Source organism: Euprymna scolopes, chromosome 41, assembly GCF_053919585.1.
Source record: "Euprymna scolopes isolate OS-2025 chromosome 41, ASM5391958v1, whole genome shotgun sequence".
Lineage (NCBI taxonomy): Eukaryota > Metazoa > Mollusca > Cephalopoda > Sepiida > Sepiolidae > Euprymna > Euprymna scolopes.
This window is the reverse complement of record NC_136522.1, coordinates 47,811,003-47,824,804: the sequence shown is the minus strand read 5'-3', so window position 1 is coordinate 47,824,804 and position 13,802 is coordinate 47,811,003. Positions and strand designations below refer to the sequence as shown.

The 13,802-nt window shown below is 32.4% G+C and overlaps 1 protein-coding gene and 1 long non-coding RNA gene across 16 annotated transcripts in view; one reads left to right on the top strand and one right to left on the bottom strand.

Moving 5' to 3' along the window:
• The window catches only part of LOC145266513 (liprin-beta-1-like), an 840,289-nt gene that overhangs the window by 464,193 nt on the left and 362,294 nt on the right, over positions 1 to 13,802 (bottom strand). Inside the window, exon 1 of one of the 15 annotated variants that reach the window (XM_080122265.1) lies at positions 9,162 to 9,441. The exons of the other annotated variants lie outside the window; for them this stretch is intronic. The gene's annotated coding sequence lies outside the window, so the exon portion shown is untranslated. Of the gene's footprint in view, positions 1 to 9,161; positions 9,442 to 13,802 lie in introns of those variants that run through there. 15 annotated transcript variants of the gene reach the window in all.
• The window catches only part of LOC145266516 (uncharacterized), a 292,036-nt gene that overhangs the window by 85,131 nt on the left and 193,103 nt on the right, over positions 1 to 13,802 (top strand). The window lies entirely within an intron of this gene.

The following is a 13,802-nucleotide window of genomic DNA, read 5'->3' as shown; positions in this document are numbered from 1 at the left end:
TTGTTGTAAAAATCTAATGGATAAACATCTGAGGAAGTTGGTGGGGACAGTATATTTTTATGAAAACAGAAATCGTAAAATTGCCAACTCATCAATGAAACAGCTGTAATGGAAAAAATCCAGGAAATAAACGAAGGTTATAAAAAAGAAAACGTGAGTCTTAATTTTCAACAAAATTTTGCACTATATATATATATATATAGCTCTTCTATTGACTGTGACAAAAGGTAAGATCAATAAAAATTTTGTACACGCCAATATGTTGTTGAAGATATTTCTCTTGGCACTGCCTATGTAAAAAGATCATGTCAACAGTTCTTCCTCCCATTACTGAAACCACATTCAGATTCCGAGAGTATATCATCTACAATGCGTTTATATAATGTATTGTTACGTCCAGGAATGTTATCCTACGATCATTTCTAGCACCCTTTCTCTCGTGCAGGATCACTATTAATGTATTTTTCCAATTCTGTGATATGTCTTCAACCTTTCAAAATTGCTGCGAAAAACTTATTGGATAGAATGACGATCAACGAATGTTCCAAGTTTCCAATACTTTTATGATCATCCAAATCAGTGAAATCCCCCTATTTTTCAATCAAATCAATTGATTGCCTGCTCTAGTCGGGTACCCATCACAGTGCACTGGGAGGAAGCTTCACATACCTCCCCACAAGGAGTCAGTCCAGAATACATTGTAGTCTACATTGCAGTGTAGAGAACCTGCTGTAGATTTTATAAAATTATTTTTTGCCCGAGTGTTTGGAGGTGTGTGTTGAGCAAAAAAAAAAAAAAAAAGTGGTAGTAGTCAGGCAGGCTCGAACCCGTACTACAAAGGAGGAAAAGAACACGAAAAAAAATGTGACGTCTTTGCTGTTGCATCCATCGCCAAACTGGAAGTGGCAAAGGTTTAAATTAAGGCTAGTCAATCAAAAAGAGGGGATTACTTTTGAAAATATCAGCGAAAAAAGCGACCCCTCTTTGTAGACAAGTGCCAAGTTGAGGGTGAAGAAATTAATGTTTTTAGCCAATTTTTCGATATTTGTCGTCCGAAGGGACGAGCTTCAAAACGATACTGATCTTGTGAAAATCCGTCGCCTCAGTCAAAATTTTTAGGCAGATATATATACATACATTTAAACAGACAGGCGAGATTTATATTATAGATGGCTTGAATTTAAGTTTTAAATGAAAAGTCAAGTATCAGAGTTCAACTGTGCTTTAAACAGAAACATTCATTTTGAACGCACCAGTCATATCAAAGGACCTACTGCAGATTTTATAAGTCAGGTCTTTCGTAAATGTTTATGGTAATAAAACTTCTCAAATGCACTTGTGATGTTAGGCTGTGTAAGGTGTTAACTTTGGTCAAAATCGCCTCTTTCTTTCAGATTATTTCAATTATCAATGCTATCAAAGACATTCCGATACAAAACCTATTTAAGAACACTGCCAGAGACATAAAGTACTTTAAATATTAAATTTCATACAAATCCACCTAGCCGTTTTGAGTTCATAGGGAACAAATTTATACAGAGACAAAGTTCCTTTTATGATAGTAGAGATAAGTGTATTTTAAATCAATCAAAAGCACTGAATTTGCTGAATTTACCTTTTTGCCCCATCTCAAGTATATATAAGGCCAGATTTTTCTTTCCATAAACAGTAGTCAAAATACATGACAGGTAATATCTAATTTACACAACCTTTCTTCGTCCCTCTGTTTAACGTGTGAAAGATAAATTCATTTCTCAGCTCATGCAGACATTCTTACGCATATTCACTCTGACACTAACATGGCACACACACATCTTAACTCTTTCGCAATGTCACATGAACATTCACGCTGATCAAAAACAAATCTATAAAAACATCCTTTTTAATACTCAACATTTCTCACTGAACTTTCTTTCTGCAACGAAAACAAATGAACATTAACTGTTATCAATAATTTTCAATCAAATGTAAGTTTTCTAATCGAGTGGGAATGACTTGATTATGACTGACCTGTGGATAATTCACGACCCTTAACTTACTGCCTCAGGTTTCCTCACTCTTTCAGCTAATGAATAACCCTTGTTCTGCAAAGACTCCCAAAACGTTGCAGCGGCATATCCTCTCTGCGATAACTCCCCTCCCAAGATGTCTTCACTAGTTCGGTCATCACCCAGATGATTTCACTTACAAAGCCACTGAACCAATCCTCACAGTTGAAAAAAAAAAAAAAACGATGCAGAGGTCAGCTAAAAATATGGCTCAGAACAATGAAATAAGTTACAGAGCTGATCCTGAGCTGTCACCTCTATGGGGTTCACTATCTACTAGTGTGGTGAACCGTCACACCCGGCTTGCATTCATTCAGGATGTGGAAAATTCTCTCGATAGAGCTGGCCCAATCACTCCAGGGTGAATGCTGCAATAAGTACAAGCACTCTCAAAATGTGTTATCGTATCCATGTAAACTCCCACTTTTAAACATACATAAAATATCTCCTAAAACCGTTTTCCTAGATAGCAATCATAAAAGCAGAGATTCCTTAAAAATGATCTCTAGAATGGTGGTTCCCTAACAAGAGTTTACAAAATATACAGACGCACACAAATTACATGGTTATGCTTTAAAAAATAAAATAAATAAAAAGAGGGAAAAATCTTCATTAACATTAACATTTACTCTCAAGTTTGAGTTGGTAAATGTAAACTAATTTTGACAAAAAGAAATGTTTGGCAAATTTGTATCTTATATTGTTATAAATTGCTATAAAGCCACCATTGCCCATGAAGTATTGTTACCACATCTGGGCTGGTGCACCAATCACTAACCTCTTCCTCTTTGACAAAAAAAAAAAAAAAAAATCTTACCTAATTCTGTCCATCACAATCTATCAAAATCCAGCCCCTATCCCATCATCACAATGTTGCATTCTCACGCTATATATATATATATATATATATATATATATATATAGCATAGGAATGCAACATTGTAGTGATTTAAGAACTCGGTTCTTATTGTTGAGCACTTTAAAGTTGAAATGAAAGTTGGTCACTTAAGCTCACATGCGCAGATCATAATTTTATAATCATTAGATCGCTATGGACAACGTCTCGACATTTAATAATGCTTAAATTTCAAAAGTAATTCTAATAGTTAGCGTTGGCCGTGTGGTTTGTTCCTTACTAGTGGAGTCAGAGATGGCTTTGTGGTCGGGTTCAAATCTCCCGACCGGCCATAATTGTGACTCCCTTCACTGCACACTAGTACGCCGCCTGGTGTTGCCCAATTGTAAAATATGGTTAAATATGTAGATTTCATATTATTATAGAGCAAATTCTATATTGATCATTATATTGTACCCAATATATTTAATAAGAATTTTAAAAATTACAAAAATGATTTTGGTGGCATTAGCTGAAATCGAAATCAAAACATTCAGTGCTCCAGTCTTCACAGTTACCATTTGAACTATCGTCCGATGAATAATAAAGGCTAAAAATTAAAAGACTTCAAGCTAAAAATGTATATATACGCATGTTCAGTGGCAAATTTATTACTGCCAAGGTAAATTGTTTCTTTTTTATACAATTTTGACCCCTTTATAGCAGCTATTTTTACAGGCTAAAAACCAAATCAAGAGTGTTTCCAAGGTCCAAATACCCTATATATCAAGTTTCAAGTATGTAGACCAAATATTCAGAGTTTGGTAGAGGTCACATATATATATATATATATATTATATATATATATATATTATATATATATATATATATAACATGTCAGTGTGCCAAAGCGTTTTCATCCTAAATTCTATGCAATTATGCACAATGTAGAAACTATGCATAAAAAGAATTAAGCGTAATAGTTAAATGAAATCAATCATCTAAGAAAGCATTAAAAAAATGAATAATTAATGAACGCTCATTTTTCAAAGGAATATGCAAATTAGTTACCCTTCGTGAAGTCGCTAGCATATCCATAACTGAGTATATTAAGTTTGGTTTAATAATTTTTAAAAAGAAAAAGTAGGCTTTTAATATCAATGTCAGAGCAAAAAAAAAAAAAAAAAAAAAAAAAAAAAAAAAAAAAAAAAAAAAATCAACTTTATATATAGATATATATTTTTACTAATGAGTTACTGTTTATCAAGGCCGAAAGGTGACTCAAGGGTTAACGGTTTGTGCCAGGTGGACAGTGAGACAAACATCTTGAAGATTACAAAGCATGGTTGAATCTGGGTAGAACTTGATTACCTAAGAGGACAACTTAACAAGAATTTGTTAACATTGAACTTGAAAATGATCACACTATAGTTAGTTGGGAAACAGCCCCACTGTATTGCATTCCACAGACGGGCAATTCTTGAAAAGAAACTCTGTCCATGGAAACTCCAAGTACACAGAAGAAATGAAAGTTTTTTACAGTGGTTATAGCTAGGTGAGCATTTGCTGTGAATATTTTACAGGTGGGATGATCTAAATTTAGAGCTCAGTCGAGCACCTACCATGAAAGCAACGATAGAGCAAAACTAGCAATGTTTCTTCAGTGGGAAAGAGGCTATAGACTGCAAAGTCAATTAGGTACTCTGTCATGGCAGGAGAGAGTGCTCTGAGAGGCAGTTCCCAGTATTCCATCTTAGGATGGATAAGATTCTTATAGAGGTAGATTACTTCACTGATGAGATACTTTCTGGAGCAATGGAATGATCCAACTAATTTTTTTTAGCAAACTTACTTCACTTATATCCTCTTAACCCCAACCAATCTGACAATCAGCAAAATCCCACCCTTTCATTGTAGAGGTCTTCAGATGGTGCAAAACTTTTTACTCTCATAGTTTTTTTTTCAGATCAACATTCGATGTTGGTGAATAAACCTGAATAACTGATAGATTGAATGGCTTCATTTTTAATTTTACTCATAGAATTATGTCAAATATTGCCCACTATCCCATTTCGCCATGTTTTTATCCAACACCAGACCAACATTGCACGGGACATATTTACCGTCAAAGAGGCATAGAATATCTGGTATTGACTTTTAGAATGCTAGGATCAAAAAAGCAAGGTCAACAAAGCTGCACTTTGATGAACAACTTGATCGATTGGACGGCATATTGTCAAAAGTTGAGCTGTTTTGCGCTATGGATAGCCGCTTACATCGGAGAGCCGTTAAACGGCAGGGTCGCTCTGATGTGCTAGTTTCCAAGAACAACTGGTCTTTGAAATTCCCTGCCTGTTCCAAATGGAAACAGGCATCTTTCTGCCCAACTTCTGACTTAGATAAATATAAATTCAGCCCTTAGGTAATCATAATGGCCCTTACGTCTTAGTGGCAGTGTGCCACAGTGTGCCGTTTCCGGTGAATAGAAAAAACAAAATAAAATGACTAAATCACTTCTCCACCCCACCCCGTCCATTTAAAAAAAAAAAAAAAAAAAGAGATGCCATTTTTTTTTTTGCTTGTTTGCTTTAAGTGATTACGTGTGAATACCCCGAAAAGTTTGGAGAAAAAAAAAAATGTACAAAATTTAAAGTAGGACATCAGTTTTGTATTTAACGTACAATAATTCCCCATTTCCTAGCCACCATTAAAACGTTTTAGGGCTGTTAACTAAATTTGTTTATCATTAACCCTAAGTCCAAGTGGTGGGATAGTAAAATTATACGTAAATGCAAAAATTTATATCCTCCTCTTCTTAAAAATTAAATAAATGACACACGGAATCTGCTCCTATAAGAATTTCTTTTTGGTTAGCTGTCCTAAAACGGTAAAATATCATTTTACGTTAAATGTATATGCAAAACTCATTCAAAATAGAAAAAATAGAAATGTAATTTTTCTTCTTTCTAACTTTTTCAGTGTTGTTTATACGTTATCGCCTTAAAAAAAAAAAAAAAAAAAAAAAAAAAACGTAGAAAACTATTTTGTGTTGGTAGGGGGTATCTATAATAATGTTTTTGGTTTGAGTTTGTTTTATAAAAATACAATTAAAACCTTTTAATGTGTAAATATTTTTTCGCGATATGAGCGAATGGTAAAAACAGAAAATAAACAGGTCGTTTAAAAAAACCGAATTGGCATTAACGAAACGAAACAAGAATAACTGACTTAATTTTACATGCATAAACATTAAACAAAACTAGTTTTAAGACAAATAAATAAATAAATAAACGGGTGACCTTTTTACAAATAAAATTTGAATTTCGTTGAATTAAAAGAAAATCGAGTGAAAAATCAACGGCTATTTACTTATATTAATTATCATTATTTTCTAAAGAAAAAAAGACCCGCTAAAAATGTTTCTAACCGGTTTATAAGGAGTAAAAAGGGTGGGCCGTTAGGTCCAGATGTCAATACCACATGTGATGGGCGGGGGGTTATAAGTAAAGATAAAACGCTGGCATTGTAGATTTAAAGCTAAATAATATACATATATATTTTATGGCTTCTTCTTCTATATTGTGAAAATTTGATTAGATATTGATACCCGCGGTTTCAGATGTAGGAAATCCAGCCCGTTGAGCTAGAAAGTATCATATTCTAGTCCCCAGAAAACAAACATATAGATATTAAAAAGGGATCAGATTAAAAAAAATATTAGTTTCTTTGTTTAACTCAGAAAAACAGTCAAAATGGTCTAAGTGCAATACCTGTTATTGGTCATAGAAGTCTAGACAGACGCATTTTTTTTAAATGGGGCTCCAAGTCCACCCACCACCACCAGAGTGTCTTCGTTTTAAAGAAACTGCGTTTTCCCCACATTAAAAATCAATCATGTCTAACTTTGGAGAAACACAAATAAATGGAAACTCAAAATTGATTAATACAGAAAAATTAAGAATATATATAATTGTTGAAATACCTTTGTCCTTCTCGCGAAATAATATTTTCCTTTCGTTTAGGGGAAAAGAAACATAACAAGCCTTCGGTTTGTAAACTTTAAATTCTAGCCAGAAACTAGTGTTGTATTGACAGTTTGAAGGCTTCAAGATCACGTTTACACTTCTTTTTAAACTGCCACAAAGAAATGACAGTAGCAACCATTTTTTTTTTTTTAATAAAAATAAAAAATATATTCTTTTAGATCTGATATACGATGTTTACGAGACAAACTTGGGTACCCGAAAATGATTTTGCAGTAGAAATTCTAATAGTCACATGTCAAGTAAGTGCTTCTACAGAATTTGAACCGCACCAAGCTGGTTCTTTTGTCTGTAGAATTTCTTTAGTGAAATAAAACAAAAGTGGGTACTCATAGCATGCACTTATTGATCTGTGCTGAAATAATAACGTTATTATTTTAAAAGCCATTCTTAACATGGGGAGGGTGTTTTGTTTTGTACCTATTCTATACTTTAACCTTACAATTGAATAAAAAAGAAAACATATCACAAAACTTTAATTAAACTTGGAAATACGATTTTAAAAAATAGCGCGGATCAGTAAGTGCATTACATTAGCACCAAAAAGGTTTGTGTAGCTAGCTCACTTGCCCTTCGTATTTCTATACTGCTAAGCTATTGAGCACGTTTTACTGAAAGGGTAAAATTTTGAAACAATATACTTAATATTATAAGAGACACACATGATATAAACTTCTCCAAATCGAAATAAAACCGAATTAAGACATCAGACCTTTGATGAATAAGACTCGATATCAGATTGGATAGAGTTATGTCAAATAAATATTAATAAAATATACTTCGTTACACACCTTTCTGCTTATTCAATCCATACATAAAGATGTTTTGTTTTTTGTTTTTTCACAAATGAAAGTGTGACTAAATACCTAGTAGTTGTTCGTAACGGACACATACAAAGAGAAATAGTCATTTTATTTAATTGTAAGTAATTGAACGTGCGTAATCTTTGTATTGTATTTATAATTATAAACAAAAAAGAAAGAACGGGCACTTGTATTATGGCGACCAAGTTTTCGTGGATATAAAATAACATTTTAACCAACCACGAATATATGCTTAAAGGTTTTCTTTTAAATAACAAAGTAATATAATTTTAGGTATTTATGTAGAAACGAACAGTGCCATTGTTTTTTAAATAGTATTTTCAAGTTAAATTCACGTTTTACGGTTTCTTTTGTTTATTAAATTGCTAAATGAAAGTACAGAATTGTTACAAAACCCATGTTAAGAATAGCTTTCTAAATAACGTTATTTCAGCACTGTATAAGTACCTAACTTTATATTTACGAATACATGCATATAAGTCATGTCATGTATATATAGAACATGCTTAAAAGCTATAGATACTTCTACAGAATTTGAACCGAACTTGGTTTCTTTTGTTTGTTTGTAACCATAACTCAAGTTTTATATTTAGGCAAACGCCGAGTTATGAGTTAACAGAGTGTCTCTAGCCTATAGTATTTAAATGGAATAATGGTGCTTATACATTCTGAGGTATTTCTTTTTTTTCTTTTTCACGACCTTCCCCAACGTAGCATAAACACCCCCAATCTCCCCATGTTAAGAACGGCTTTCGGAATTAACACCCCAACCTCGAAAGCCGTTCTTAACATGGGGAGGTTGAAGGGTACTATGCTGGGGCAGGTCGTAAAAAATATTATATATATACACATTTTTAGCGGATCTGGATATTTATCACATTTTTGGTACCGCGCTATTTTTAAATAGTTTTTGTCAGGTTAAATTAAAGTTTCACGATACTGTTTTTAGTTAGGTGGAAGCACAGCATAGTTACAAAATACCCTCACCATGTTAAGAATGGCTTTCAAAATAATGTTATTATTTCAACACGGTACCAAAAATGCACAAGTACCGAAATAATTTATATTAGCTCTTGTAGAACCTACGATCGAGCACTTTGTGAGAGTATTGAACTGGTGACATTCCAAAATAAGTATATATACACACAAAAAGAAAACACCTTGTAATGTTTAGATAAAAAAAAAAGTTGGGTATTTCCTTATTGATATACAAGTACGGTACTAGATCATTTATTTTTTATAAGTGAACTTTAAAAAGTCAAAAACAAAACGCGCGTCTTTTCTTAAAACAAAGAAAAAAAAACTGACGACTATAATTTATGAAATAAAATAAAAACTGATAATAGTTTTTCACACACAAATAAAGTCCGTTTAAAGTCGACATTGGTGCGTGTTTCTATGTTTTACTTACTTGAAATGTTAGGACGATAATACGGAGAAAGTAGTTATGGAATCCGGGCGAGGAAGCGGGTAGTATCCAGTTCGTTGTTGTTGGTGGAGAGTGGATAATAATAAAGTTGGGTTGGGAAAAAAATCTCGTCTAAAACGAAGGAAAGGAGAGACCCCAGGGTGTGGGGGTAGAGACAAAGGTCGAGGTCGAATTTGGCACGGCCAAGTTAAAGGTCGAATAAGGGAGATAACTCACAAAGAAAAAGAGGAACTGCAGAGTTAGCAGGAAATGTTGGCCATGTGCGTTGTGAACGCCCCACCTGTTTTCCTGAAGTGACTTAGATAGAAAAAAAAAAAAAAAAAAAAAAAATTTACATCCTTACTGTATTAATCATTGCTAATGGGGACCAGCTGCAATCCCGCAATCATTTCTACATCAATCCATATAATTTACCGCTAATAATAAAACTCTTTTTATAATAATAAAAACCTGTTAGGGTTTATTATTGATTATAAAAAAAAAATGACTCTTATTCGTCTGTAAAAATAAAACAAGGCAAACGTTAAGATTACAGTTGGTTTAAGATTTTGTGAAAAGGCGATGTGTAGGCTTTTTAGCATTTTTTACAATAATCAACAAAATAATTTTTTTTAAGTGCTGGGGTTGTGGAGATAGCGTCGACAGATCATTTTTTTTTTTTTTCAAATTTTTTACTTTCTTTCTACTTTTAAAATGACAACATTGAAAGGTTTTTAGGTAATGTCACTAAATAGGGTTTGCGAGTGATATGAGAAAAATAAGGTTTCTTATTTTAAGTATATGCTATAAAAACCACACCTGGGACTACACAGAGGATTCAAGTGCCTCATCTATCACAGCTTCACATACAGTAGCACAAGAACATTCAACTGTATTCCAGCCGCAATAGAAAATATAAGGAGAGTGTTCCTGACACTTCCAAGAAACAACTGGACATCTGGCTGGAAAAGATACCTGAGCAGCCACCAACACCAGGCTACACTAGTCCTAACCTCAATCGTCTAGTGGACGGGACCTCTGTATGAAGTTGGCAGTGGAGGTGCAGTGGAGCTCCAGCTCAGCTGTGTCAATAACCGATGGAATAACATAAACTACAAACTACATAACTATATTAGGAGTCATTTCGTGTACAAAATTAATTTATTTTATCCATCGAAATTTGAGAAATGCATGATTAAAACATTGAATAAGCAAAAAATCAACGTGGCTGCCACTTACAATTTTTGTAGACCAAGGAGCAGACTCAGCCTTGCAATCAAAAACCAAGATCAAGTCAAAATGGGACGAATCGATGGGACTTTGGTGAATCTGTTTAGTTTGTATTTTTATGAATTTATGTGGAGGATGCGAGTGGGCACAAATAAATTCAGCAAAATCCATGGTTGCATAAAACTAAATTTTATTTGAAAATAAAAGTTGTCCAAATGTTGCTGAAATTATTTGTCGCTTTAAAACATGGAAAAAAATTTTTTTTGAAGTTGTTTAACTTATTTTTCATGTTTTTCTTGCATTTAGTCTACATAAGTAAAAATAAAAGTTGTTTTAATCGTCATGAAATTGTGTTCCGTCTGCCTGCTTCCCACCGGACTACAACTTGGATGTCTTCAAGTCCAACGTTAACAAATTCCTAATGAACCGCCCCCTTAAGTATACACTTCATCAAATCTCCACACTAACGTAATGTACTTGCAATAACCCTTATCCCTGAGTGGCTTCCGGGCCTTGATAAGTGGTGATCACTGTGTAAAAAAAAAAAAAAAAAAAAGCAGAAACAAATGGTACCTTTTTCTTTCATGAATCAATGCCTCTCCCCTGTGCTATTTGGCCACATATTGACCAATTAGGGGTGCGGCACATTGATCCTTTCTATCCCTTAAGGAAATCGGCCAGCTTCCAGTTTGAAGGAAAAGAACTCTTCCTTACTGAGAGAGACGCCAAACAGAATGGACCCTTTTTCTTCTCTCTCTCCACCTCGGTGTTATTTCATCCGTTATCAACGATTCCCATTGGGAATAACTACCGTGATAGCACCAGGTAGCCAGAATCCAGCTTTTGACCAGGAACATATCACCCAGTGAACATTCGCCTTATTAAACCTTTTCTTTGTTACATTTAATGAAATTGTTGCGTTCGGTATATCAGAAGCTTGTGTGGAATTATTTATTTTCTTAGGTTGTGGCCTAAAAGCACAAAAACGCTAAAAAATACACGTGATGTAACAAAGGATTTTGCTAAATATGTTTGTGCCCACTCACTCTCTCCGCGTAAATTCATAAAAATACAAACTAAACAGATCCACCAAAATCCCGTTGATCATTCCGTTTTGATTTGATCTTGGTTTTTGATTGCTTCTTGGTTTACGAAAATTGCAAGTGACAGCCATGTTGATTTTTTTGCTTATTGAATTTTCACACATATTTAACCGTGAATTTCTCGAATTTCGATGGCTAAAATAAAATAACTTTTACACAAAAATTGCTCCTCATATAATAATATTTAAGATAAGAAACATTTTTAACGCCTTATTTTCATCATATAACCTGCAAACCCTATTTAGCAAAATTAATGGTTTTCAAGTCCGCTAAAACGAATATCACATTGAAATTAAGGGCAGACAAATAATAGTTTCCTGGATATTAAGACATTTTTTCCAATGTATTGATAAATATCAGCAGCGTTTGTCATTCTTAATATGGGGAGGCGGAGGTGTTTTGTAATGCTCATGTGCATTGGTATTTTTCACTTGGGACAAAACATGGCCTCCATTAAAACATGATCGATTACATTGGATAAAAAAGATCTCAGTATCAAGAAAACTACATATCTGTCCCAAATTTAAATGTGATATTCGTTTTCAGCATACCCGAAAACCTTTTTAAGTCAATTATTTAACAGTGAATGCTGAAGTGAAAAGAAAGAAAAAATATCAATAAATGTTACCAAAAGCAAGATAACTAACTCTTCTACCTACCTAGATAGTGTCTTTGTTATTTTAAATCGTTTATCTACCGTGAAAAAACATAACAGTGTCAAGAGTTAGAACAAAGAAAAAAACTAGCCATTTGTTATAGCCATTTGGACCTTGAGAAATTGAAAATTAAACAAAATACATTTTTGTACGATTAGTGACATTTATTGGATGGGTTTCGACCAATATTTTGTTTAATTTTCGATTTTAAAATGATCATCGAGGTTACAAATAGCTATAATAAAAACGATTTTTTTTTCATTGTAAGTCAACAGACTTGACAGTACTTTTGTTTCAAAGTAAATAAACGCTTAAAAATAAGTTTAAAACATGAAAAATATCTAGATAAAAATTCATAACATTTGTTTGTTATATATATATATATATATATATATATACGCACACATACACACACACATATATACATACACACATATCTATCTATATATATATATACACATATATATATACACACACATATATATATATATATACACACAGGTATATACATATATATGTATACACACATATATATATACACACATATACATATATATATACACACTCATATATATACACACATATATGTATACACACACACATATATATACATATATATATACATATATATATATACAAGCACACGCATATATATACATATACACATATATATATACAAATATATATATATATACATATATATACACATGTATATATATACATACATATATACACACACATATATATATACACATATATGTATATGCACACATATATACACACATATATTTACACACATGTATATACACATATATATATACACACACACATATATATATACACACATATATATATACATATATATACACACATATATATACACATATATATATACACACATATATATATATTTACACACACATATATATATTCACACACATATATACACACAGACATATATATACATATATATACACATATATATATACTCATATATATCTACACATATATATACACATATATATATATAGACATACACATATATATACATACATATATATACACACATATATATATACACACACACATACATATATACACACATAGATATATACACACATATATATATACATACACATATATATACATACACATATATTCATGTGTATATACACACGTACACACACACACACACATATATATATTTCTGCGGAAATATTCTTTATTCACTTATATTTTCTTTTTATATATACCAATCCTTATTTAAAAAGGTCAATGTAATTACAGAGCATATAATGAATGAATGACAAAAGTCTATATTACAAATTTCATGATGTTGACGATCTTACAATTTATTCCTTTAATTCAGTTGACACAATTCTTGACAGTACCTGTTTTATAGCGCCAAATCCATCACTTAATTATGATTTCAATCAGTGAATCTATTTTGCCGATAATTCATCAGCAGAAATAGCAAAAATCAATCCATCAAAAGGAAAGAAAATGCGTTTGGACATGATTAAAAAATCCAAAAATTGGAAGAGAAACTACGAATACCTTATAGTTTTCTTACATAGCCAACAAAACAAAAATGAGTGAGCATATATATATATATATATATATATATATATATATATATATATATATATAAAATG